A 27,656-nucleotide genomic window follows, 5' to 3' on the forward strand; every position below is an offset into this window, starting at 1 on the left:
ATTCTCTTCCACCTCAACATATAGGATGCATATTTTTTATTTGTTGTTGTGAAGAAACATTCTGAGTTCAGGAAATATTTAAAAGTTAGTATTCAATATCAACATTTTACTTCTGAAAACATGTTTATTGATTTTTGTTTCTAAAAAAGAATGCTTTATCTACCTTTTGATGTTTTTAGTTCAAAAGTTTATATTCTACAGGTGTTAAAGATTACAGTAAATCTTGTAAATAAATTTCCTACTCATGTGACTATTGTACCTTTGAATGCATTTCCTCACAGAAATATAGTATGCTAAAATAAACTCAAAACATGTGACATTCTGTGAAGAAAATATGTCATATTAATCAAAAATACCAAATTAGACAGAGTATTGGGATAGTCTCTTTGCCTCATAATCAGTATATTTCAAATTTTCAATTAATAATTACTTTATAATTAAGAACTTTTAAGTGAATGTTAGATACCATAATTCCATTTTTGGAGAAGTGGCAGCAAATGAATACTGTGCTTTTTACTTGTATGAAGTGCTTTTCTTCTTTGATATGAAGGACTCTGTTCCCATGTGATTCAAAGGCTGTGCATGAAGCCCTCTACTTTCCTCATCTCCATGCTAACTAACCAACATGGAGGACTATCAGCACAATCTTTTTATACAATACTGCCAATAGTAAAATAACACAAATATAGCTCAGTAGAGTAATCCCATAATTTTATTATTGTTCTGCACTATCCTCTTCCCATCCTAAAGGCGAATGTAACAAGCAGACCAGAGTGTTCCTCTTCAGGGTGCTAGTGTCTGAGCACAAGTCAAGGAGATTTTTACATTAGTTAGGCTGGATTCCAAGAGAATGTGTTTCACACCCAAGGAAGGGTAAATTGTACTCTGCATCTCACATAGTATGTAAGAGCTATAGCAGATCCAAAAGGGCAGGCAAATCCCCTAAGGTGCAGTGTGCCTTCCTAAAAATGTCAGAGATGGATGGGCAGCCTTAAAGAATACAGCTAACCTCCAGTTACAAAAGGAAGTGTCCTCCAGTCTTTTCCCTTAGCTTACAAGGTACAGTAAAATCCTTCCCTTTTAAATTCATGAACAGACAATTTCATGAACTAATTAAACAAATAACTAGAATTCAAAAAGGATGTGAATGTGCTCTTGTTTTTCAACTTACTCAAGTAGACATGCTAATGTTTGATTTTAGAAAGAAGACTCATTCTGAGAGGTACTTCACGTCTAAGGATGCTACATTTTTTATAAATCCCATATGCTCTCCTCAATTTTCAGTACTCCTATAAATAGGGATAAAAGTAAAAGCTACCTATGAAGTAATTTGAATATGGATGCCTCTAGAGTTTTACAGTTTTTAAAAAATATTTCTTATATTTAATTCAACTTACTTTTACTCAATTCCATAGCATTTCTCTTGGTTTAAAGGGAAAGAGTGAAAACACTAAACTCATCTTGCACTAGATTATAGAAAGTTTACTGTGATGTTAAATATAAAAGTTGCTGTAATATATTGTGAAATGAAATGACAAGAAGAAGTGGGAGAAAATGCTAGATATCAAATACAACCAAATCTCCATAGGTGTGTGAAACTGTGAGATGAAACCACACTAGATGATAAATATTATGTCCCCTAATGGAAAATAAATGTCTGCGTTAATCACAGGAGTCAGCTAAATCAAAGTATTTATTTGTATTGGTTTTAAATTGAGATTCTCTCTAACTATAAAGTAGTTTATAAGAATGGGCCTTGGTATCTATTTCTAAAGTGCATGTGATCTGATTCAGAATAATTTTCTCTCTTTAAGGAAAATAATAGAAACATAAGAGTTGACAAGAAGCCTGGAAGAGGGATACACAGAGTGGCATGGAAGAATCGAAAGGAATAAAAGGCACAGAAAGTTATTAATTTGGAACTGAAGTTTATGAATCATAACCAAAAGAAGTATTACACTCTGGCTTGTATTTTCAAATCAACATGGATTATGGATTATAGATAAAGGAGACGCCCATGGGTGGGGGGAAAGGAAAGATGAAAGAGAAAGATTTTTAGTTATTGCATTGCGCTGTTGATTATGTATCAATGAAAAGTATGTAATACTCTCTGGTTTTACTTTTATTTTCCATTCAAAAGTGAGTACACATAACTCAGAAAATATACTAAAGGCACTAGTCAGCAAAATAAAGTTATAAGATAAAGTTTCCATAGACTTAGTTGGAAGGTGAAATTTTCACTTACAAATTCCATTTGTTGTTAGGAAAGGAAGGAGGAAATCATCAAGCCTATGTTAGATTTTTTTTAAAGTCTTAAATTAAAAGAAAAACATCATGATTGTTGAGGAGTTGAGACCAAAACTAGTGAACTCTCCATTCAGCTAAGTGGATGAACACAGCTGCTTATTTAGCTCCAGAGGTTTGAAAATCACTTGCACACTGAAATCATGATGAATACATGAGCCCTAAGAATAAGTAACATACATTCTGTAAACTAGAAATATATGAACTTTATCTGCAACCAAAAAAAAGGAAACAAATGATACTGTATCTGAGCCCTCCCCACTCTTTCTCTGTCTTTGAGGATTGGTCTCACTGTCACCCTGGCTGGCTTGGAGCTCACTAAGTCAATATGATGACCTCAATCTCACAGAAATCCTTTTGACTCTTCTTCTGAATGCTATGTTCACAAGTGTTCACCACCACGCATCTGAAAATACCTCTTAATGGAGCCTACTCATCACTATCTGTTTGGAGGCCAGGAAATATATAGGAGAACATAGTGTTTGGATAGCTCCAACACGTACTCTGAGACCTGGGCAACTAGTCACTCTAAAAGGAAAGATGACTATAGCCAAAATATCAGTGGAATTAGTGTGATGAAGGGTTTTTAGAAATGGTTTTCCCAAAGCAATGATTCTATGAATTTTCTTAAGAAAATACATCATTTAATTTTCTTTAAAGAAACATAGTGAGTAGTGTAGAGCTAAATGAAGAAAACTTAGTTCACCGTAACTCTCAAGATAATAGCACAAACATTTCTATCTTATCTATAGGACTATTAAACTTGTAAAATGTCCTGTGCTTTATATTTGATTTAATCATTCCTTCCTAGAGTGATTTAAAATAGAAAACAGGCTAATAAAAATCTAGCATAATTTCATTAGAACATTTTCATGGAAGAAATTTTAATGCTAATATCTGCATAAAAACATTTTCTTTTCAAGTATGGTTAGTGAAATTTATTCTCCAAATTTACTCCCAAAATAGTTTTCATTATTTCCATATTCTATTTTACCAGTTTGAAAAGTAAACAAATACAATCAGTAAATATGAGGTGAAGGGGAGTGCCAACCCACACAGACACAGAGAGAGTCACTGTCACTGTATACTGAAAATCACCATATAAAGTTCTATTCAACACAACAAACTATTACTTAAAAGCAAAAAAAAAATTCAACTTCTCATAGGAAACTCAATAAAGTCATTATACTTCCTGGCTATTAATTCACAAACAATTATCATTCCTTTTTTGAGATGAAAAGCTTGTCTCTACTTCTTAGTCTGATGAAAAAAGGGAAATTACAAAAAAAAATAAGACAATCAAAAATGGAAATGTTTATTTCCACAGCAAATTGCTGTCTCTGATACACAAATAAATTAGACACTAGCTATAATGATGTGCTTAATTCTCAAAAAGATTTTTTCATAAAGTCCAGATTTTATATGAGTTTTCAGATGGCAATCCCTGCATAGCATTGATGATTTTTAAAAGCAAATTAAACTTATAACTGTATAAATATATTTTAAATTTTTCTTTGAAAATTATAATTATTTCTCAGTCATTTCTTAACTAATTTTTGTAGACCACAAACTTTCATCTCAGGAACCAACATAAACCTTTTGGTTTTACATTTAATTCATAGTTTTTCTTTGGCCAAAGGGAACAATTCAACACTTCTAGAAAATGTTATTTGATAGTAGTGTTTAGAAAAACAGACTGGGGACACACAGGTGTTTTATGAAACAACAGAGTAGACTGAAGAGATGACCTTATTCTCTGTAACAGTGGTGATGTGACTTAGCTACTTTATTTTACGAGATATTTTACTTGTTTGCTTAAGGTATGGATCTCCTTTTGCAACCCAAGCTAGCTTTAAATTCTTGATACCTCTGATTTGCACTCCTAAATGTATATGCCTTCTACTTACCAATAACCATAAAATTTGTAACACCACATACAAGTTCAAGTGAAACTCAAGACTAAGAAATACTGAATCCATATCGTGATTAAATCAGGTACGACCATTCAGGATTGCACACTGAAACCCAGCTGGAACTAAGAAATCCATTGAGAAAAAGCTTTGGGTGGTATACAAAATCTATATATATATTAAACTTGCTTTCAAGGCCAGCTACCTTGTGATTCAAAATAGACTCTCCTTTTTCAACGATAAGAAGATAAATAGCACTAAATAATTAACTGGAATACAGATTATGCTGGCAGGGAAGATAAAGTAAGCTGGGTAGAAGGCACAGGCTGGTGTAGACAGGGAGTGCTTTGGCACAAGTTTTTTTCTTTTTACAATGAGTATTATCGCTGTTGCCACTGCAACCTCAGCAAAGCTACTCACACTGATTGAGATTACAGTGGCACACCAAGACCTAACCTGCTTCAACAGACAAATAGAAGGAAAGGAAGTGATCAGTTTGTCCCAGCACTTGTTCCCAATGTCTTCCAACGAAATAGGTGTAAGAAAAATTAGCAGCAGTTTCACAACACTGAGTGTGTGAATATTTTAAATGATTGTGCTGTAATATGCATCAACTTTTGCATCTGGAAGTTGAATAATAAATAAGTTACAATTTCTCCCTTAAAGTACAGATATAGATTGTCTATATTGTCATACAGTGAAGAATATCTCAGTATTCCTTGATGAAACTTGAAGTGCTAAAAGAAAACAACACTCTAATATGACATTTGAATTGGATAAAACTAACCAATATCTGCCTCTGCGTTTAATAAAGGCAACTATAGGCATTACTCACAGTGAAATGTTGGTATTTCAGCTCATTTCTTAGAGTTTGAGATGTTTTGAGTAAATACACAAAGCATAATTGCAATGATTTTAAGAAGAAACATATTAACCTAATGTGTACTATCTTAGGTGAGATGGTGACTTCGGGGATCATTCTTTAAGTATTTGAAACTTTAGTGCCTAACATACATATAAGTCTAGCAGGTTATATTATGCTAGTTGCTAGAATCATCAAGAGAACTGTAAAGGTCCCAAAAGATAAAAGGTACATCAGACAATTATGCAGTGGAGAAAGAGAAATAGCTTGACACTTAAGAGTGTAGTGCATAACTACTCCTACAGAAAACTAACACCCATAGTGACGTGGCTCATGGCACTTTGTTAAGTCCATTTTCAAAGGTCTAACAGTTTCTTCTGGACTCCACAGGCACCTAACACATAATACATACATGCACACACACACATACAAATACACACACACTCATGAACACACATGTACAAACATGCACATATACACACAAACTCTCTCACACATAAAGAGACATTCTCATACATGAATTCATACACATGTATGCACAATTATAAACACAACAAAGCTTAATATATTTAATGAGGAGATGGTACTGATCATAAGAAAAACTTTTGTGATATATTAAGGGTCTTGAAAATGACTGTTTTCTGAGTCTGATTAAGGGAAACACATTGTATACTCTAGTTATTGAGGCTTTGAACTTTTAAAGTCCAAATGTGAGTAAAAGATCTATACAAATAATAAATTTGATAGTTCATGAGTTGAACATTTTTCAATCACTACATATTTCTATATAAAATATGCAAAATATCTTACTTCAAAGACCTATCAAACAAGTGATCATCGACATAATGCTGCTTATCATCACCACCATCATCAACATAAAATATAGACAGATAATGAGAGATGATAGGTAGATACATAGACAGAGAGAGAGAGAGAAGGAGAGAGAGAGAGAGAGAAAGAGAGAGGGGGGCAGGTAATTGATATTCCATAGCATCCAAGAATATGGATTCAAAATATTAACTAGCTTCCAGGTTCTATTTGGACCTGTAACTAAGGCTGTCTCACATCCCTCTTTACCAAAATCCTTCCTGGAGAGAACTGGTCTCCCAGGACTTCTCTTACTCCTAAGCCTACAGGTGAGACTCCACTTTCACTCCAATAATTGTCCAAAGAGAAAATCACCAAGAGCACACACACATAAGAGCAGCTAGGGACAGGATCCATCAGGTCTCCATCTGCACCCAGAGCACAGCCTTCCATACCCAAATCATGCTCGGAGAGAGCTGGTCTCCCAGGAGTGCTCTCACGCCTAAATCACAGACTCTCAGGCCCACAGGAGGGACAAGTTCCAGTCAGAGACAGTAGGACCAATGTAACATAGAGGAACATGTGTCCTTGTTATATGTTGGAGCATCTTTTGGGTATATGCCCAGGAATGGTATAGCTGTGTCCTCAGGTAGCACTATGTCTAATTTTCTATGGAACCTCCAGACTGATTTCCAGAGTGATTGTGTGCCAGTTTGCTATCCCACCAACAATGTAAGAATTTTCCTCTTTCTCTACATCCTCACTAGAATCTATTGCCACCTGAGTTTTTATCTCAGCCATTTTTGACTTGTGTGATGTGGACTCTCAGGGTTGTTTTGATTTGCATTTCTCTGATGACTAAGGATGTAAATGCAAAAAAAATGTGCAATAAAAAAGAATAAGAAATATTAACTTATCTACTACCCATGTAGACTTCTGAAGTAGAGCTGATTTAGTGATAAATAGGTACACAGGGGTGGTAGACCCAGCACAATTTTAAATGGAAACTGAAAACTTCCTTAATCTTAATATGTACCTATAACTTGTTAGTGCACACAAATGTTAAAAAGTTTCTGGTACATAATCATACTTCTGGTTGCCTCATTCACTTATACTGTTGGAATGACAATCAGAAGTAACATTTTGGAATTTATGTAGTGTAAGAAAACAAGCATTAAAATGGAAAATGCCTACATAATATTACAAAGTTTCCTGAGGACCAGCAGGGCGGCTCAGAAAAATGATGTCTACAACCAAGTATGATGGCCTAAATTTGATCCTTGGGACCAGAGATGTGAGAATTAAGTCCCATGACTTGTGCTCTGACCCACAAATATTCTAACCCATGCACAAACACACATGCACATACACAAACACACATGCAGGTACACATGTATACACAATTAAAGCATATCTAAAAGTTTTCTTTCAGATTTCTGAAATTCATAAGTAAAAATCATTAAGGCTGTTCTTATAAGCCTAAGAATACCATAAGAGTTCATAAACTCATAAGGACAAAGACTGGTGGACCACATTTTTTTTTACATTTTAGTATTTGCAATAGGTGAAGAAGTACTTGCTAGAAATTTTAGGGAATTATATATAAATAGTCTTTAGAAAATAATAAGAAGTAAACCCAATCTTAAAATTAAATTTATGAATAATTAGCTTCATGAAAATTATAATTCTTAAATAGTTGTGATAGAATATCCTAACTATCAAGCCAGGTATTTGTAGGTCCGGTTTAATTAACTTCTGATAATGTGCAAGGATTTTAGATGATATATCATTAAACAAATCTTTAAAGAATAAAAACTTTCAAAGAGCTGTAAACAGTAAATTACAGACAACCAAGGATAACCTACTTGAAGAGTGAACATAATATAAAACCATCTATGGTGGTGAGCTTTGACTATCAGTTAGAAATAACCTAGCATAAGCTGTTAGTATAATCTCAGTATAGTACTATTCTCTCTCTCTCTCTCTCTCTCTCTCTCTCTCTCTCTCTCTCTCTCTCTCTCTCTCCCTCCCTCCCTCCCTCCCTCCCTCCCTCCCTCCCTCCCTCCCTCCCCCCCCTCTGGTTTCTTAAACAAAATACCTAATTTCTGTGAGAAATTTCTTCTCATTCTAGCATTTAGGAACACCATTTTCTAGGGTGAAGTAGCTTTTTTGAAGTGCATAAGTGTTTGAATGTACTCATTTTTGATTGGATACTTAATTTATTTTCATTTCAAATGTTTTTCCCCATTCTGTTTTCCCCTGCTGACTCTATGAAGGTGCTCCCCAACTTACCCACCCATTTTCTCAATGCCCAAGCATCCCCTAGTGCTGGGGCATCAAACTTTGACAAAACCAAGGGCTTCCTCTCCCATTGATTCAAGATAAGTCAATCTTTTCCTACATATACAGCTCGAGCCAAGGGTCCCTCCATATGTATTCTTTGGTTGGTACTTTAGTCCTCAGAAACTCTGGAGATCCTGGTTATTTCATATTGTTGTTCTTCTTATAGAGTTGCAAAGTCCTTCCACTCCTTCAGTCCTTCCCCTAACTCCTCCATTGGGGTCCCAATGCTAAGTCTGATGGTTGGCCTTGATCATCCACATCTATGTTGATCAGGTGCTGGCAAAGCCTCTCAGAGGACAGCTATTCAAGCTCTTCACAGGAAGTAATTCTTGGTATCAGCAACAGTGTCTGGGTTTGGTGTCTTCACATGGGATGGATCCCTAGATAAGGGTGTCTCTGGATGGCCTTTCCTTCTGTCTCTGCTTCAGTCCTTGTCCCTGCATTTTCAGGAACAATTCTGGTTTAAAAATTTTGAGATGAGTGGGTGGCCCCATCACTCAACTTGGGGCCATGCCCATTTACTGGATATGGTCTCTACAGGTTCTAGCTCCCCTTTGATGAAATACCTTTTGGGTATTTCGGATAATGTCATTCCTTAGGACCTCTGGCATCTGGGACTTTCTAGTGGCTACCCATAGTTCCCCATCCCCCACTGCTACACACCTTCATTCAATTTCCAGACCCTCTACCTCCTGTGATTATTTTGTTCCCATTGTGTAAATGTACCACATTTTCTGTATCCATTCTTCTATTGAGGGACATCTGGGATGTTTCAAGCTTCTGGCTATTATAAATAAGGCTGCTATGAACATAATGGAGTATGTGTTCTTGCAATATGTTGGAGCATCTTTTGGGTATATGCCCAGGAGTGGTATATCTGGGTTTTTAGGTAGAACTATTTCTAATTTTCTGTGAAAACACCAAACTTATTTCCCGGGTGGTTTTATAACTTTTCAAGCCCACCAGCAATGCAGGAGTTTTCTTCTTTCTTCATATCTTTGCCAGCATCTGCTGTCTTCTGAGTGTTTGATTTTAGCCATTCTGACTGGTGTGAGGTAGAATCTCAGGGTTGTTTTGATTTGCATTTTTCTGATGACTAAGAATGTTGAACATTTCTTTAGGTCTTTCTTGTCCATTTGAGATTCCTCAGTTGAGAATTCTTTGTGAAGATCCATTTTTTAAGGTCCAATTCATTTTTTAAAAGGGTTATTTTGTTCTTTGGAGTCTTAACTTCTTGAGTTCTTTGTGTATACCTTGGATATTAGCCCTCTACCAGATGTATAGTTGGTAAAGATCTGTTCCCAGTCTATAGTAGGTTACCGTTTTGTTTTATTGACAGTGTCTTTTACCTTATAGAAGTTTTTCAATTTTCATGATATCCCGTTTGTCAATAGTAGATCTTATAGCCTGAACTATTAGATCAGGATATTTTTCCCTATGCTGATGTATTTGAGGCTCTTTCCCACCTTGTCTTCTATTAGATCCAGTGTATCTGGTTTTATGTGGAAATCCTTGATCCACTTGGATTTGAGCTTTGTACAAGAGGATAAGAATGGATCAATTCACATTCTTCTACACGTTAACCAACAATTAAACTAGTACCATTTGTTGAACCTGCTGTCTTTTTTCCACTGGATGGTTATAGGTTGATGTCATTATGCAGGTGAGGGCCAGAACAAGTTATATCAAGGCCATGATTTGACAGTAAAAGAATACAGTGGGAACAAAGTTTTTATAGAGAAAGAGAGAAGAAGAAGGAGGGAGAATCAAGATGGATACTGAGAAGGGTGACACAGATCAGGATATCCCAGGAGGGTGGTCCTGAATGGCCAAGGTAGCTGGCTTGGATTTCTGTTGGCAAATTTATCTTATCCAGGTGGGCGGTTTACATCCTTATCAGTTGGTTGTAAGTTTATTTTGTGTGTGTTTATATTATAGATTATAAATTTAACATATTAATCTAATTGTTAAACTACAAGTTTTCAGAGCTTTGATTTACTAGGTTACAGGGGATGTGAACAAAGTTCTCAGTAAACAGAGAGACAACCTGTCTCAGTTCTGGAAACTGGGCTAGATTATAGAATGCCTGGGCCTAGCATGATATGATGCCATGCTAGAATGGCCCACAGAATGCTATGTGTGTGTCAGGCCTTGTAACAATCTGCCAAGGGGACAATGAATGAAAGCAGTTGACAGAGAAACAGCTAGAGCAAGCAGCTCCCACAGATCTGTGTAGAATGAGAACATGCGGAAACTGGCAGCCACTGATTGTTTTTTTAAATTTTTACCTCAACAGATGGTTTAGGCTTCTCTGTCAAAGATCGGGTGATCCTAGGTGTGTGGTCTTCAATTCTATTCCATTGATCTACCTTCATGTCTCTATACTAATACCATGCAGTTTTTATCACTATTGTTCTGTAATACTGCTTGAGGTCTGGGATGAATGCACTCATCTCTCTCTGCTCTTGAATTTGGGTGTAATAAAGGAAACTGTTTGAAGTTTGTGTCTTGACCTCTCCACAGATGATGTTCTGTAACCTTGAACTGTAAGCTGACTAACCCTATTCTCCCACTTATTTGCTTCTGTCAGGGTGTTTTTCTATGACTACTAGGTGTTTTATAGGACCTGGTCTACAAATAGACCAGGAGGTTAAAAAGAGAAACTAAATCACTTATTATACATTCAGAGAATTGTTTTAGTATCTTGAATCTCCTGAGTAAATAAAAGTTGGTTTCACATATCACATCGTGTTTAAAAATAAATCCCAGGGGTTGAGGATTTAGCTCAGTGGTAGAGCACTTGTCTAGCAAGCGCAAGGCTCTGGGTTTGGTCCCCAGCTCTGAAAAATAAAATAAAATAAAATAAAATAAAATAAAATAAAATAAAATAAAATAAAATAAATCCCAGATAATGTTTAAAGAACAGCAACTATCAATGACGTTGTAGCTTAGATATCAGGATTTAGAAAACTGAAACAGGAGGTTCAATGCTAGCTGAAGGCCAATCTTGGTTATAAAATCTTACCCTGTGTCAAAAACAATAACTGAACATGCTAACAAAATCATTGCAGAAAACTGATTAAAAAGTACCTTGTTTTTATTGTAATAAGTAAATTATATCTTAGATGAAAATAACATAAAATATCTAAAATATTTCCCACTAATTGGGTATGCTGCCGTCAGCTGTAATCCCTGTGACTTAACAGAATAGCAAAAATAGCAAATTCATTGTCAATCTCAGTTATATAGAATGTAGAATGTAAATCTAGGATACTTACTAAAGCTCTCTTTATTTTATGTGGTTTGCCTGTATGTATGTTCATGCTAGGCATGCATGTCTGGTATCCAACTAGGCAAGAAGAAGGTATCAGGACCTCTGAAACTGAAGTTAATACTGTGAGCCTCCACATGGATACAAAGGATAGGATGTGTCCTCTGCAAAAGTAGTAAGTAAAATTAATATCTGAGCCATCTCTCCAGCCTTAAAATTTATACATTTGTTAATTACTTAAAATACACCTTTTACCCTTTTTATTTCTTCTTTGTGGAACTTGGAGAGAACTTCCAATCTGGACTTGATAATTTACCATTGTGGGAGAAAGATGCCTTCTCTGACTACTTTTTTTTATGAGACTCCTGCCTTTTACTCTCCTTCCCATTCTTGTGCAAGATGTCTCAAGCACTTCTAATCTAAAGGATAAATGAATCAGAAGCTGAAAACATACAAGAAAGCAGAAGGCATGTCTTTGGGGCTTCAATAATACTGGCTAAATTTTCAGTCATATTTGACGCTGTAATTCATGTTTTTCACCATAATCTGGATCTCCATAGAGAACACACTCTCAGTTAACTCTACTTGGAATTTTCAACTCAAAACTGCAAAAAATATTTTTAAATTAAATAGTTCTTTTTAATTGTAATTCTGATGGTGATCAGCAGTCAACACAGAAAGTCCTTGTCAAACATTTGTTTCTATCTTGACTGCTAGGCTTGCTTCGTTCCTCTGACCTCTTGGTTTCATTAAGGGTGTTTATAACTATTATTATTTGTGTTTTAACTTGACCTGGATTCCCAGAGCTGCTCTTTAGGCTTGGGAATAGAGAAATTCAGCTTCATACAATAGATAAACCATTTTCCCAAGAAGCCTACAAGAGCTGTTAAGATGACAACCCGTTTAGGGTGGCACTCCCTATCCTTGAAAGCCGTGGGGTTGGTCCAGATATCTTGGTCAGCACTGTAATTGCTGGCCCAGCAGTTTCTGGCACAGATCCTGAGGCTCATATCTAGATCAGGGACACGAGAGCCTCTGTAGACTCTCTGAGCCATGCTTTGGTCACTCCCTGCTGACCCTGCTGCCAGCTACTACTGGCAATTTCCTCATAAGAAAAGCAAATGGAGACTAGATTCAAATCAAGAGGGGAGGGCAATACATTTCAGGATTTGAGCTTCCAGGATTGTGTAAATCATGTCCGATGATACGTGGGTCCATTAGATAGTATCAAAATTTTATGAATCAGACTAAGTTTCTTTGCAAATTGTTATGATTCACTCATGTGCCAGAACATTGTTTAAAATGGAAAGAAACAGACAAAGATAAATTAAGATATTCTAATCAGTCAAAAATATGATCTGAGGTAAAAGGAGAATAATGGTGGAAGTCAGTGGCAATAAATCCCTATGTGAAAAATTAAAAATAATCAAAATATACAGGAAATTAAAGACAACATAAGTAAAAATATGTGTAGATTCAAAAGCTCCATTGTTACCAGGTATTGTAATATACATCTGTAAGTTTTGGCCTCAGAGACTGAAGTAGGAAAATTTGAGGTTGGCTTCAGTTACAGAGTAAGCTTTCAACCACACCACCACCAACAACAACAACAACAAAAACACACCTTATGGGGAGGAGAAGAAGAAAATGAAAAAGACTTAATACATGATTTAATCACATCACAGTTTAGAGAAGACCTATGGAAGCTTTTCCAACGTGAATTTGAAGAAAGAATTTTGGTGTTTTTGTTGTTTTGTTTTTTAAGTTAAGGAAGTGGAGAGATGGCTCTTTGAGAGGATGCAGTTTTAGACCCAACAACTCATGTCCAGCAAGTGACAATTACCTATAACTCCAACTTTAGGGTATTCAACATATATGGACAGTGATGCATATAACACACACACACACACACACACACACACACACAAACACGCACACAAGAAAAATAGACAGAGATAGAGATAAGGACAGAAAGAGATAGAGAAACAAAGAGATATGAAAAGAGAACAAAAAATAGTCCTTAAAACACTTTTTAAACAAATCAACAAAAGAAATAAGTACTATAAAGTGACAGACTCTCCAAAGTCAAAGTCATAGTTGCTTTGGAAGAAGAAACAAAACTATTATAATCAATATTTAAACAACCATGGATTCTTGCATACACCTAAACAGTGTAATACAGAGCCATTCACATTCAATATAAAGTAGACCTCCCCTATAGATTACTCACAAGCCACATTTTTGCAGAATTTTCACATGCGTAATTAATTCTGTTTGTATAACTACTGCCTATTTTGTACAATGAACAATCAACTAATGTTGACAGGGAAGAGAGCCATCTCCACTGCAGTGGACAATGACACCACAGCTTCAGCTTCAGCTTGCCAACCTTATGGTTTTATAGGACAGCCTTTTATAATTAAACTCTAAGAAGTAAAAAGTTCCTGAATGTAATACTACTGACCCTTCTGCTTTTGTGTTCAGCTAAATATGTTTGAGGAAAACCTAGGAAAGAGTTTAAGCCCTTCCCCCTCCAGCATCACTCCAAATAAAATTGAGGAACATATCCAGGGAGCAAAGGCTCAGGCCCATATAGATGTACTGTGCAGATCCTTCTATTATGGGTTCTGTGTCTGGGATGGAACATTCTTTTCTTGGAGAATTTCTTTAGTAGTGCTGTATTTACTTCTCCAGTCTTTTCTTCTGCCAAATCTTTCCTTACCCTGCACCAACTCCTTTCCAAAATTATGGCCTTCTGTTCTTTGATTATTATTGCTACATATTTATAAACACAGCCCATAGCTGTTGATTTAGGCGTACAGTCTTATAAGAGTTCCTCCGTCCCCTATGGTGGCATGTAAATTGGTACTGGCATTTCTTGGGCTTTTCTAGGTGACACTATTTTTCAGATTTCAAGGTTCAGCTTCCTTTTCCTGTATAGAAGGTTTGTCTACCAGCAGACATCATGGCTCTCTAGCTCATAAAATATTTCACCTGTCAACCCTGTTTGTCAATTTTCAATGTTGCAGGAATAGGAGCTGTGTTATAGATGTATCTACTTGGGCTGGCATCCTTTTAACATGTTGTGGATCCACATAGTAGGTCTCTCCTATCAAAGGATGCTTCTTCGATGAGACTTGAGAGAGAACCTTACACTTTTCATGGGTATAAGGATATGTATGCATTTAGAATGTCGTGAGAAATTATATTGGTTTAAAGAAGGGATAATAATAGATTCTCCTCAACAGTCCTTGGCCTCACCATTCATGGATTGGGCCATTGTAAAATGTCCAAGTGAGCTTACAATTAAAGAATATTTTGCCCACAATATTGGCTTCAATAGAAACAGAACACCATCTCTTAAGTACAGAGAAAGAAAAAATATGTTGAAAAAAACATACTAATAAAAGTACCTTTGGTTCATAGTTACCTATGTGAGAAAGTTTAATAAAGTGTTCCTATCTTGTGTGTGTGTGTGTGTGTGTGTGTGTGTGTGTGTGTGTGTGTGTGTAGAGAAAGAGAGAGAGAGAGAAAGAGAGAGAGAGAGAGAGAGAGAGAGAGTGGGGCTTGAACATACACACACACACACACACACACACACACTCACTCCCTCAACTGGACCTGATTCTTATGCTTTTAATTTTAGCATTTTAGAGGCAGAGGCAGGAAGACTGAAAGTTCAAAGCCAAATTTAATTACATGGTGACAGAGTAAGGTGTGTTCAGTTAAAAAAAATAATAGTATAAGGAAAAAGAAAAGGCAAAACCCTAGGACAAACAGAGTTGTAATTGTAATACTGGATTGTGACAAAGTGACAGTACATGAAATGTTTGTTCAATCAACTCAGTTACACACCCACACTCATTGAGGAAATTTAATTTTCAGTGATAAATTCACATGATAGCAGATACCACATTCTAATCTTGTCCTATAAGTTATGGGAAAGGGAGAAAAGTTGTGTACTAGAAAGGAATGGGGAAGCATGGAATACAGGAGAAATGAAGGGAAGAAAGGAGAAAGGGCAGAGGCAAAGGAAGAGGGGATGAAAGGTAGGAAATGGAGAGAAAGAATGGAAGAAAAAAAGAAAAAGTAAAAAGGAACATTTATATCTTGGATAATATAAATACCTTGAAACAGCAAAAGCTACAAATTCACCAGTAAGATGTGTGCAAAGTGCTAGGAGAAAAAGGTTATTTCTGAAATTTACAGAACAAATCAGGACTGATCGCTAGGCAAACACTTTACCAGCAACATCCTGGCTCTATCCCCAGTACCCTCCCACTCCATTGCTGTGTTAAAATAGAAATCAGTAAAAAAAGAAAGAAAGAAAGAGAGAAAGAAAGAAAGAAAGAAAGAAAGAGAGAGAGAGAGGGAGGGAGGGAGGGAGGGAGGGAGGAAGGAAGGAAGGAAGGAAGGAAGGAAGGAAGGAAGGAAGGAAGGAAGAAAAAGTGCTTTCAGTTGCTCACATAGCTTTCTGGGAATGAAAACTTGTACAATTCTGAAGCCTGAGGGTGACATATGAATTATCATGTGGGGAGTTGAGGTGTTCACAGAGAATGTGGGCCAGCAAGGTGGGCATTGTTTCCTTCCCTTGAAACTGCACTGATTAGCTTCTTTCAATGACTTCTATGTAAAATCATGTTGCCTCCACTTTTCCTCTACAACCTTTTTTCACCATCTTCCTAATTCCCATGAGCACACATCCTCCAATTTACTGTTGTACTCTTCCCTTGGAATTGCAGATGTTTAAAACACCTTCATTTTGAAAACAAATCCAAATACTTATTACAGAAATTGCTCTACTGCAAAACATAGTGGTGTGCCTCAGTTGTTGAATGCTACAACTCCATTCTTTCACACGTTCTTCCATAGTAATACAAATGCAGCAGACTACATATATATATATATATATATATATATATATATATATAGTGTTCTCCTTTGTAGGTTAACAAAATGACCCTGTGGTGTTAAGTGGTACATCTCATATTTTCCTGGGTGCCAGAGATTGTTTTGAAATGATAACAATTATTCATGAGGGAATATAAAATGAGAAAACCAGAAAAGGGTGGTGAATTCTTTGGGACTAGAATTATAGATGGTTGTGAGACTCCATGTGAGTGCTGGGAAGCCAACCTGGTTCCTATTGAGGAACAATGCTCTTAACTGCTGAACAATCTCTCCAGCCACTAAAATATATATTTGATAATTATAGGGTTTTAATTTAAAAAACTAACAACTACAAATAAACATCATGCCTTATCAGGATTTATAAGGCAGATTTTCAAGTCTATGCATGATAGAATACTAAAGGATGTGCTATTTCTCATGAGCACAGTTAGTCTGATTCGGCTAGCAATTCTTTTCTTTGCTCTCTACTGACAAAGACATGGTTGGTCATGCAACAGCTTCAAGTTATTGGCTAAATCCTGCTGGTAAGTACTCCCAAACGTATATTGTAGAGGTCAATAAAGGACATTCATATCTCTATATTTAAATCCTATTTGTCAGACACTTGGGTATGTAATTGTGAAATTTTATCAAGCTATATGCTTATGCTTTTCTGTATCTATATTATACTCAATAAAGAGTTTTAAATATTAACCTATTGTGAGACTATATCTTAAAGAAATATCTCTAGCAACTGGAAGCAGCACGTGTGAAACATCTTCTATTAATGTTTTCCTATTGTTTGTCTGTATCATTACAGGCAAAGTCTGCAGGAATGTTTCTTAATCCTCACTATTATTCACTAGGGAGGTCTATACTATAGTAAAATAGATCATTTAGTATATCCCTAAAAATATTTTACATGTATGGCTGGGGAAAGAAGAAATTATTTAAATGATCCAAACTATTTTCAGAAGAATTCTATGAGCCTCGATTTTTGGATTTCCTGATTCTATACTTATATTTATGTATTTATATTATATATGTACATATCTTGGAAAAAGATTAGGGAAGAGAAATACATAGTTATACATAGTGGCTTGAGGACATGACAATCCCTTTATGGCATCTACAGGGAGCTCTAATTCAGAAGAACTCTTTTGGTGGCAAAGGCTTGGTTTTTTAATGCCATCAAAGTTATCAAATTCTAGGAGAAATATTTGAGTCATACACACATAGTATAATCCTGCTTCGCATTAACATGTGAAACAAAATTCAACCCAAATTTGTATGATATATTAAGAAAAACGTGAAATTGTATCAATGATTGTCAACAAGGAGAAAATTTTAACTGCCAACTATAACCAAGGGGACACTAGACAATACAGAGATACTTATGACAGTATCCTACTGCCCATGATGATTTGCATGAATACATATAACTTCTTATAGAAGTTGGAAGCTGATATCTGGTATTTTCCTTAACTGCTCTGTTTTCATGCAGTACCCTCATTGATATGGATCTTGGTGATTAGAACAGACTGGCAGGCCAGTGAACTTTGGGTTCTTCCTATTTCTGGCTTCATTAGAGACATGATTCCCCCCACCACACACACACACACACACACACACACACACACACACACACACACCTTTTATGTTGTGCTCAGATTTGAATTCAGGTCTCAAACATTCAAGGCCACACTTATTGACAAAACTATCTCTTAGCCCCTACAGTAGATTTGATACAAAAGTTTACATTTAAAATAGGTTTCTTGTGTTTTCCTGTATTCATAGATCTCTGAAATCACTGTAGTTGACCAAGTAATGTACCATAAGATTCAAAAGAACACTATCAAGTAAAATGATATCAAGGTAGTTTTACAGGTCAAGAGTATAAATTATATCTGATCAGAGCTTGCAACTGATTCAAACTTCTGGGATGAGCTTGGTCTTTTAGAACATTCAAATGTAAGTAATGAACTTCTCTAAGCAAACTTTTGTGGAGCAATCACTGCTATCAGTTTCCTTTTTTAAATTCTTTATTGGTTATTTTATTTATTTACATTTCAAATGTTATTCCCTGTCCTGGTTTCTCCTCTGCCAACCCTCTCTCCCATACTTCCCTTCCCACTGCTTCTATTCAGGTGCTCCCACACACACCCATCCACTCTCACCTCACCTCCCTAGCATCCCCCTATGCTGGGACATTGAGCCTTCACAGGACCAAAGACTTACCGTCTTACTGATGCCAAATAAGGCTATGTTCTGCTACTTATGCAGCTGGAGCCATGGGTTCCTCCATGTGTATTCTATGGATGGTGGTTAATGATTACAGTGAACATCAATCATTCAACCACTCACTCCTATCATTTATACCTAATGTATGTAATCATTAATATTAAATTCTGTCCATACTTTTAAAGCCTTTTTTCTTTAATTTTTTCTTTCTATGCATATGCATACTTGAGTTTATAGGCACCATGAGTGTGCAGGAACTCAAGGGGGCCAGAAAAGGACAATGGATCTCCTGGAACTGGAATGAGAAGCAGCTGTGAGCTACTGTGTGAGTGCTGGAACTGAATCCAAGGGTCCTCTCTCCAGAATCTATGAGTAATTTTAAATATACTTTACTTGTGCTGCATTTTAAAATATCTATTTCCTTTAGTATTAGTTATTAAATTAATATTGTCACACTAGTATGACATTGCTATGTCACAAAGTATTACACTGTTCACTTTTAATATAATTTTAATTTTAAATCTTCTTCCTTGCATTGCTGGCAACAAAACATAGGATCCTAGGCATTCAATGTAACTTCTCTACCACTTGGCTATGTACCAGCCACCACTGGCACTCTGTTATTAACTAGAGAATCTTAAATACTTTTTCAACAGGCTTGATTTATTCTGTTAATCCTCAAAAAATTTTTCTTCTAGATAATAATTTTACTTTCTATTTTTTAACATTTTATTGGATTTTTAAAAATTTTCATTTCTAATGTTATGCCCTTTCCCAGTTTCCCATCCATACACCCCCTATCCCATTCCCCCTTCCTCTTCTTCTATGAGGGTGATCCCCCATCCACCCCTTCCCAACTCCTCCCTGCCCTGACATTCCTCTTCACTTGGAGGTCCATCCTTGGCAGGACCAAGGGCTTCTCCTCCAATTGGTCTCCATAAGGCCAAACTCTGCTATATATGTAGCAGGAGCCATGGGTCTGTCGATGTGTACTCTTTGGATGTTGGTTTAGTTCCTGGGAGCTCTCCTTGGAATCATAGATTACAATATAAACCCATATACAAATACATTGTTGTTCTTATGGGGTTGCAAACTCCTTCAGCTCCTTCAGTCCTTTCTCTAACTCCTCCAATGGGGACCCTGTGCTCAGTTCAATGGTTGGCTGTGAGTATTCACCTCTGTATTTTTGGTTTTACTTAAAAATATCTACACATAAGGCTGGTCATGATGTTTCCAAGCCAGGAAGCTGAGATATGAGAAGCAGGAGTTATAGGCTACCCAGGATTTCATGGCTAGAGCCCATCTCAAGATCTAAAACTAAAAACAAAAAAAAAAAATCATTCCAATCTCAGTTTTTAAAAAGCAAACCTTGTGTTATTTTTCAATTCAAATTTAAAGTAAGTAATATGGCTCAGGGATAGAGCAGTGACTTAGAAAATGTGAGGCCCAGAGTTTGACCCCCTCGTTTTGAACATAAAGCATTTTCCCCCTTTCCCACAGTACTTTCCAGTGACAGAACACAGAACTAGAGAATATAACGAATATGAACAAGTATAAAAACAGACAAATTTGTATATGGGTGTATATTATAATCTATGATTCCTAATATATGAACAAATATTATATATCCTCGACAGTCAAATAAACATCTATATACAGTATATGTTCACACCTCAAATAAAATTGTAGTGCTCAACATCAGATCACAACTGTCACCCTCCATTAACATGGAAAGATATACAACACATTTTAGGTACTACATAAAAGCTTTTTATCTTTTTTCTACCACCACCAACAGTCTTATTTCCCTGGTTTGAACATAAGTTAGGGGACTCTCTCTCTCTTTTAATTTTACCACAATAATTACATAATTCTCACAAAATAATTCCCACAGGTGATTTCTTAGTATTATAAGAGCAAGAAAACTTAGAATAGAAGGGAATGAGGTGTAAGCAGCACATTCAGAAAATATTTTTGAGTTGTAATGAAGTGCACTGACACAGTTCAAACAGCAGCTTTATTAGGCAGTGACTGAGAAAGGAGGTCAAAGGGAATATTGTGGCAATCAAGACACATGCTTCCTTGTAGGAATGAGAAGAAATGAGCATGAGGTAGCTTGTTAATTATTTCCTCTGATTAGGTTACCTATTTCTCCCCATGCGTATTTAAATATTAATCAGAGATTCACTTTAGTGCAGTATTATTGGAAAGGATGAAATGAGGGAAGAGTTCAAGTACAAGATAAACAAGCACCTGGGGAAGTGGAGCTCCTGCTTGGGAGATCCACTTATGAAGCCTTTCAAAACAGGGAGACCACTTGGTTTGTGTTATCTTTAAAGGTGAATTTATGATTTTATCAAATTAGTTTTGTTGGATGAACTTTCAAACCCAGATATTTAAACATTTAGTTCATTACTTTTGTGACTTTCTTACATGAGGACTGTATTTGCCATTTCTACCACACACTCTCCCCCATTTCAATCTCTCCAGTCTCACTTCACTCCCTCTCACCTGCATCGCCCCCCCCTTACTTATTACACAAACCCAGATTCTAAAAACATCTTTGAGGTTTGGGGACTACAATTATTTATTTTCTGGGCTATGCTTTGTGCTATACTAGAAGATTGGTATGCAGCAGTAGGGGAAAAAACATCTACCATTCTCTCCATATCTACAATATTATATATATGGAAATATTTATATAATCTTCTTAAAACCACATTCAGAATTGCTTAAATGTAAAACACATATTTTCATAAAGGAAAAATAATCATTAAAATAACCAATTTTAAGACTTTAGTTTTTGTCTCCAAGTAAGTTCTTTGGGACAGGCTTGCCCAATAAAAATTTAATTAAAATGTGCTTTGTTATTTATTACAAACAGAGTGTCAAGGGTCATTCCACTTCAATCACTGAGGGGTAAGCAAAGTTAATTATTCGGAGCTTGTGTTTGTGCAAAGCACCTGAACCCTTACTAGACAGTTAAATGCATCCATCACCCACTTTCTCAACACCAACAACAAAATCTCAAGCTTTACTTAAACTGTGGGAAGAGTTACCAAATAGATACGCTTGTGCCCCAGTGTTCGGTAGTATTATTTAGCTGCCGTGTGGCTGTTATCCATCAGTTCCTAAAGTCAGAGGAGGGAAACTGAAACTTTAAAAGCTGAAAATTAAATCAACTATTTGCAACATTTTGCTATAGCTTTGTTTTCATTTCTAGTGAATGAGTGAGATTTCAAAAGCGCTAGCGTTGAGTTCTTCATATTTTTAATCCTAACAGTCATTTTTTTTTGTTGGAAAATACTGAAGGATGAAGTAGGAAGACTCTAAGGGATAAGAGACAACAGACACAAGCAGACTCATTTGCATATTCTAAAGGTGTGCCAGGGCGTTGAGCACAAAGGAATCAGAAAGGACAGACAGGAGCTTAGAGACAACTCAAAGTACCATTTCAGTTTAGGGTTGAGGAAACAAAGAGGCAGGAGGACCTGTCAAAAGTCCACCACTAAGTTAGCAGAACTCATCTTACAAATCAGTAACCACTCAAATATTTAGCTGCCTGGTTTCAAAACCTGAAACACATTCACAAAAATGTCGACAACGAAAAGTGAAAAACCTCTTGTAACTCAAATAAACCTGTCATAATTTTTCAGAAAGGAAATTTCTTAGTAATAGTAAAAAAAATGAATGTTAAGACGAATATAATCCAGATTTTGGTTAAAAAAATCTCAAGAATCATCTATATTACTAGCTAGAACTAAAATATCCCCACCATACACTATAGAATCATGAAGACAAGATAAAGATTAAGCTAGTTTCATATAAAAATTACTGTAAGACCCAAGGGTTGCTTAGCAGTAAGAAATAATTTGTTGTAAAAACATCAAAGTCATAAAACACAAATCAACATAAAAATTATTTTAGGTCATCAAGGTAATCTGACGATGTGTATGTGATTAAAAGTGAGCATTGCTAAGCTTATCTAAATGTTATATAAATGCTAGAATTCATTTTTATTTTTTGTTTCCTTTGCCTCTGGTCTCCTGGGTGTTCAACAACAGGACAGGGAGACCAAAGTCAATGAATATGGATGGCCAAAGAGGTGAGGCAATATTTTTTTCCTTGACCCTTATGCCCATGCACAAGGTAGGTTCCAGAGGATGGTGAGGTGACTTTAAAGGGTCTTTCTACTCTGGTAAGTCACCCATCCACATGATCAAAGACCCTGTAAAGACTTCAGGCACTGGACTGGACTCAGTGAAGAATCTACAAAAAGAGCAGCATTAAGGAAGAAAATATCCCCATTGTTTCTAAGTAATGTCACATGATCAGGAAGTCCTTGACCTAGCCCAATAGATGGCACAACCGATAAAATAAAAACCTCAAGAGGTCAAGGAACTTATCCTACCTCCTTAAAAGTATCCCTAAAGAGCTTTGGACTGACCTCAACAGGAAAACACTCAGTTTTAACTGCTGACGTGCATGATCTCAAACACTCCACAGAAAAAACCCACAGGAGAATAGTGATAAAGTAAAATGACTTAGACTAGACTTAAAAGAGGCCTGAGCACTTGGCCATCTATTATAGAAACTACTCAAAGAACATTAGTGGACACATAGTATTTAGGAATACTGACACATTGAGAAGGTTCTAACATACCCATAGCATCTTGACCAATAGCCATAAAAGATTCTGATTCTGGGTCTCAGTTGCTTTTCAAAACCTATCTTCCATCCATTACAAAGTCTTATTAAGTTACAAACTGCTTTCAAACTCCAGAGTATTTGTAGGTAAATAAACCTGCATAGATTAAAAGCTCTTTATCTCACGTGTTCCAGGTGAGATATGAGAATTCTACCCAGAGCTGGAACCAGGTGAAAACCTGGGTTTCTTTCCAAATGCAACCCCAAAGACAAAAGTTCATAGTACATCTACGGGCCATGATTAAAAGTGCTACATTTAGACATATTCTCTTGACAACTTAAGAATAGTGAGTGACTGGGGTTAATCACACTTCTGACACGATGAATCTATCTGCCTGTAAATGTGGATCTAATTCTATTCATTATCTCTCCTATTATGGATGATTGAAAAAATCCCTATCAGTGTTTAACGCATAATATTTATTCTCAAGACCAAACTATACTACCTCTATTTTTAGTCCAATTTTCAGTACCTACTCCTTACTCGAATGGCCTTAAGACCCATCTCCATGATATCACAGGACAATTGGAACATATTAATATGCCATGTTTAAACATGCCTTCTACCACTTTTCAAGATATTACTAAGGACAAGCTTTGGCTATTTCCATGGTAGGAAAGTCAAGGTAATAGTGTAATTGCACCATCACTCTTATGCCCCATTCCCTTGTGACCCATAGAACTTGCAAGTTCATTCTAATCTTTTAATCCAATGTATAATTTTTCAGCAATTGGGACTTTGTGGTCCAAGACTGGTGTTATACCAATAATGGTAATTACTGCGTTGACCAACCAGGTTGATTTAATTAGGAGAAAAATACCATCACTGCACATGAAACCTAGACATAACTAGACAACAAAGATTTCCTCAATTCAGGAAGCCCCCTTAGTTCTCTCATACCAAGCTCCAGATATATCTTTTATTTCCCCCCGGCTTAATATTTACTTCACCTGAGTTCTTCTGAGGAATCATTACTTCTCAGTGATCTTATAGGATGAGCATATAAATCTACCTTTCCATCAGGCCTGTTTCCAAGTAGCATAATCTGTCTTTAGGTTTCTAGTGTAAAGATTACCATCAACACAGAGGAATCCATCACTTGGAACACAGGACCCTGAAGTTTCTGTGCATATCACTCCTGTCATAATAAGGGGAAGAGTGAATTAACTTTGGCTGTAATCCACAGTCTCCTAGAATAGGTTTATTCATCATATAGTGTATAAACCCTACAAATACATAACCACTTTGGTTTCCTTCAATACTGGGGCCATATGAGCAAAAACGCCTCCCTTGAATCACCACCTAGAGGCATATTAGACAATCAGCTTGAAATTACCACCTAGAAAAGCAAATTGCAGTCATTGGGTGGGGTGGCACACAAATATAATCCAAGCACTCTGAAGATAAAGGCAAGAGGTTTTCTGTGAGTTTCAGGCTAGTCATAGATAGTGAGTACTAGGTTAACTACTGTTAACCTTGTCTAAAGCAAAATCTATAAAAATTATTTGTTGTGCTAATGTGGGCCACACTCCTTAGTTAGCAAGGATTGCATCTCTAGGTCTACACAGAAGGAAGTAGATCCAGAAGAATGACATCTGTCCTTCCTAATAAGATTAAACAGTCCATATTCCTTGGATTGTGCTATAAGATACTAGGTAGAAAGAAAATGAAAAGGTCATTTGACTCTCAGTGCTCCTTGAGAAATTTGAATATCAATGTCTGCATCCTTTGTCACAATGTCCTGGTCAGTGGTAAATAATATTCTTTGTAATTTCCACATTGGAAGACTGTTATGTTGGGGATCTCCTTTGGAACATATGAAATCAGTGTGTTTACACACTCTGTTGCCCTTTATAAATGGTTTGGTCCGTGGTAGATAATAAATACGCTTTTGATAGACAACAGGTTTTCTCCTTATTTAGAAATTATAAGAGATGTGCCTTAAATGGGAAACTCAGTTGTACTGTCTAACTCCTTAGATTGTAAGCAAAATCCTAAAAGTGGAAGAAATGAAACACAGAGGACATGATGAGAAAATGGATAGACTAAATTCTTAATGAGAAGTGCACATATGTGTGCCAGGTCCTTCCTCCAAGTATGAGAGTCTACTTATATTCTAACTTCTAACTCAGAAATCAGAACTGTCTTCCACCTCTTTCCTATTCTTCCTGCCAGCACCTGCCAAGATCTCCAATTTTCTTTCCTCTTACCAAAGACCATTCTCCACAGCCTTTCTGGATATGCTCTCAAAAGACTTTGTTGATGAAAAAAAGCATTTTGTGACCTATGATGATGGATCTTTTAAAATTAGCTTTTGTAATTCCACAAATCACAGTACAAAATACCCAGGTTGCTTATAAGCAAAAAACATTATTTTAATTGGTAATAAAAACAAGACCATAGCAAACTAATTGCCACTAGCAGAAGAACATAAATGCATAACTTAGATGGAAGTTACATAACAAAATGCAACACTGGAGAATATTCAGTTTGTAGTAATCAAACATGATAATTTCAAAATATAACATAATGCCTTGAAAACTCACTCATTTTTAAATAATGTCATATGTGGTTATCATAGCCTGTGATAAATAAAATAACTTATAGTGATGATGTCAATGTAATTGGCCATTCTTGAAATTGTGGGTGTGGACAAGGCATATGTTCATGTGTAATGAGCTGTTAAGACAGTCACAACTTTTGGCATAGTAATCCCAATTCTAAGATTGACTCTTCCTTAAGATTTAATATCTATAACTGTTCTTGGTATTTTAAAGGCAGAAATACTGTTTATAGAACAAAGGTTAAGGTTGTATTTTTGCTTTCTTTCCTGGTCATGCCCAGAGTTTTATTGTTTTTTTAGGATTATTTAAGTCATTTATATGCATACATTCAGAAAACAATCTACAGTCATTCCTAGGCCCTTAGATGACACATTATTTCCTGTTTACTGACTATAAACTATTTCTCATCCTTACCAAAGACTTATAGTTGTTACCATGCCATCCGTCATAGGTGACCTTATCCCACTGGCACACCTAGACTTCCTCCACAGCTCTCAATATTATTTCTGTAGCTGGCTCCAAGTAGCTCTCTCCTACTAAAAAACAAAACAAAAATTCCTTAATTTGAGAAAGAGAGAGAGAGAGAGAGAGAGAGAGAGAGAACGCTAGAGAGAAGGAGAGAGGAAAGGAGGGAGGGAGAGAGAGAGTGTGTATGTTTGTGTGTGTTTTATAGAAACAGCACTGATTCAGCTCTAACGTAGGAGAAACATCAACCTTAGGTAAAGGCTTAGAAAGTAACAGATTACTCACAGTGCAAAGGTTATCACATACTTGTTTTCAGGAAAACAGGGACAGGAAATTTTCACTGGGACAGTCAGTCACCACTAGAATATCTTGACAGTGTCTTTAATAGAACTCTGAGAGCATCATATATTTAATTATATTAAGTGCTTGTATGCCATTAATAGTAAAAATAATGTTAGTGATTAAATGACTACCCTATGCCAAGCCTTATGCTATCTAACAAGTTCTTTGGATTTTCAGCATTTGCATATCCGAAGGTCAATATTACTTTTTATCTTTATTTTACAAAAATGAAAGTAAGATTTAGAAAGTTCAGGTGATTGCCCAAGGACTAGTAGACAAGAAAACCAAACTCAAATACAGATATCTAATGTCAAAGTCTCTTGGCTAACGTTTCTCTTTGAAACAGAAACTCTCTTAAAATACTTAGAAAACATGTATATAGCTAAGACATTATGCTGTCTTTTCTAGTAGCAATGCTTTGAAAAGCTTCACTTTTTTTCAGTTGCTGTGCTTCTGTCCAGAAAATGTCTGTACATGTAAAAACAATATATATATATATATATATATATATGTAGTTGTTGTTGTTGTTTGAATAAGTAGGGTCCTAATAGCCTCAAGTGTATGAATTCTTTGCCCACAGGGAGTGAACTATTAGGAGATATGGCCTTGCTGGAGTAGGTGTGGCTTTGTTAGAGGAAATGTGTCATTGTGCAGGCATGCTGGAGGATTCTTATGTTCAAGCTATATCTTGTGTGGCACAGTCTCCTTCTGCTGCCTGTAGATCAAGATGTAGAACTCTCAGTTCCTTCTCCAGCACCATGTCTGCCTGCACATTGTCATTCTTCCCACCACAATGATAGTGGGCTAAGCCTCTGAAACTGTAACACAATTACGTTTATAAGAGTTGAAATCAAGGACCTCCACATCAAACCAGATACACTCAAACTAATAGAAGAAAAACAAGGGAAGCATCTGGAACACATGGGCACTGGAAAAAATTTCCTGAACA

The 27,656-nt window shown here is 36.2% G+C and overlaps 1 protein-coding gene across 1 annotated transcript in view; it reads right to left on the minus strand.

Moving 5' to 3' along the window:
* Hnf4g (hepatocyte nuclear factor 4, gamma) overlaps positions 1-27,656 on the minus strand; it is a 150,870-nt gene that overhangs the window by 26,170 nt on the left and 97,044 nt on the right.

The sequence above is a fragment of the Rattus norvegicus genome, chromosome 2 (genome assembly GCF_036323735.1).
Source record: "Rattus norvegicus strain BN/NHsdMcwi chromosome 2, GRCr8, whole genome shotgun sequence".
NCBI classification, from domain to species: domain Eukaryota; kingdom Metazoa; phylum Chordata; class Mammalia; order Rodentia; family Muridae; genus Rattus; species Rattus norvegicus.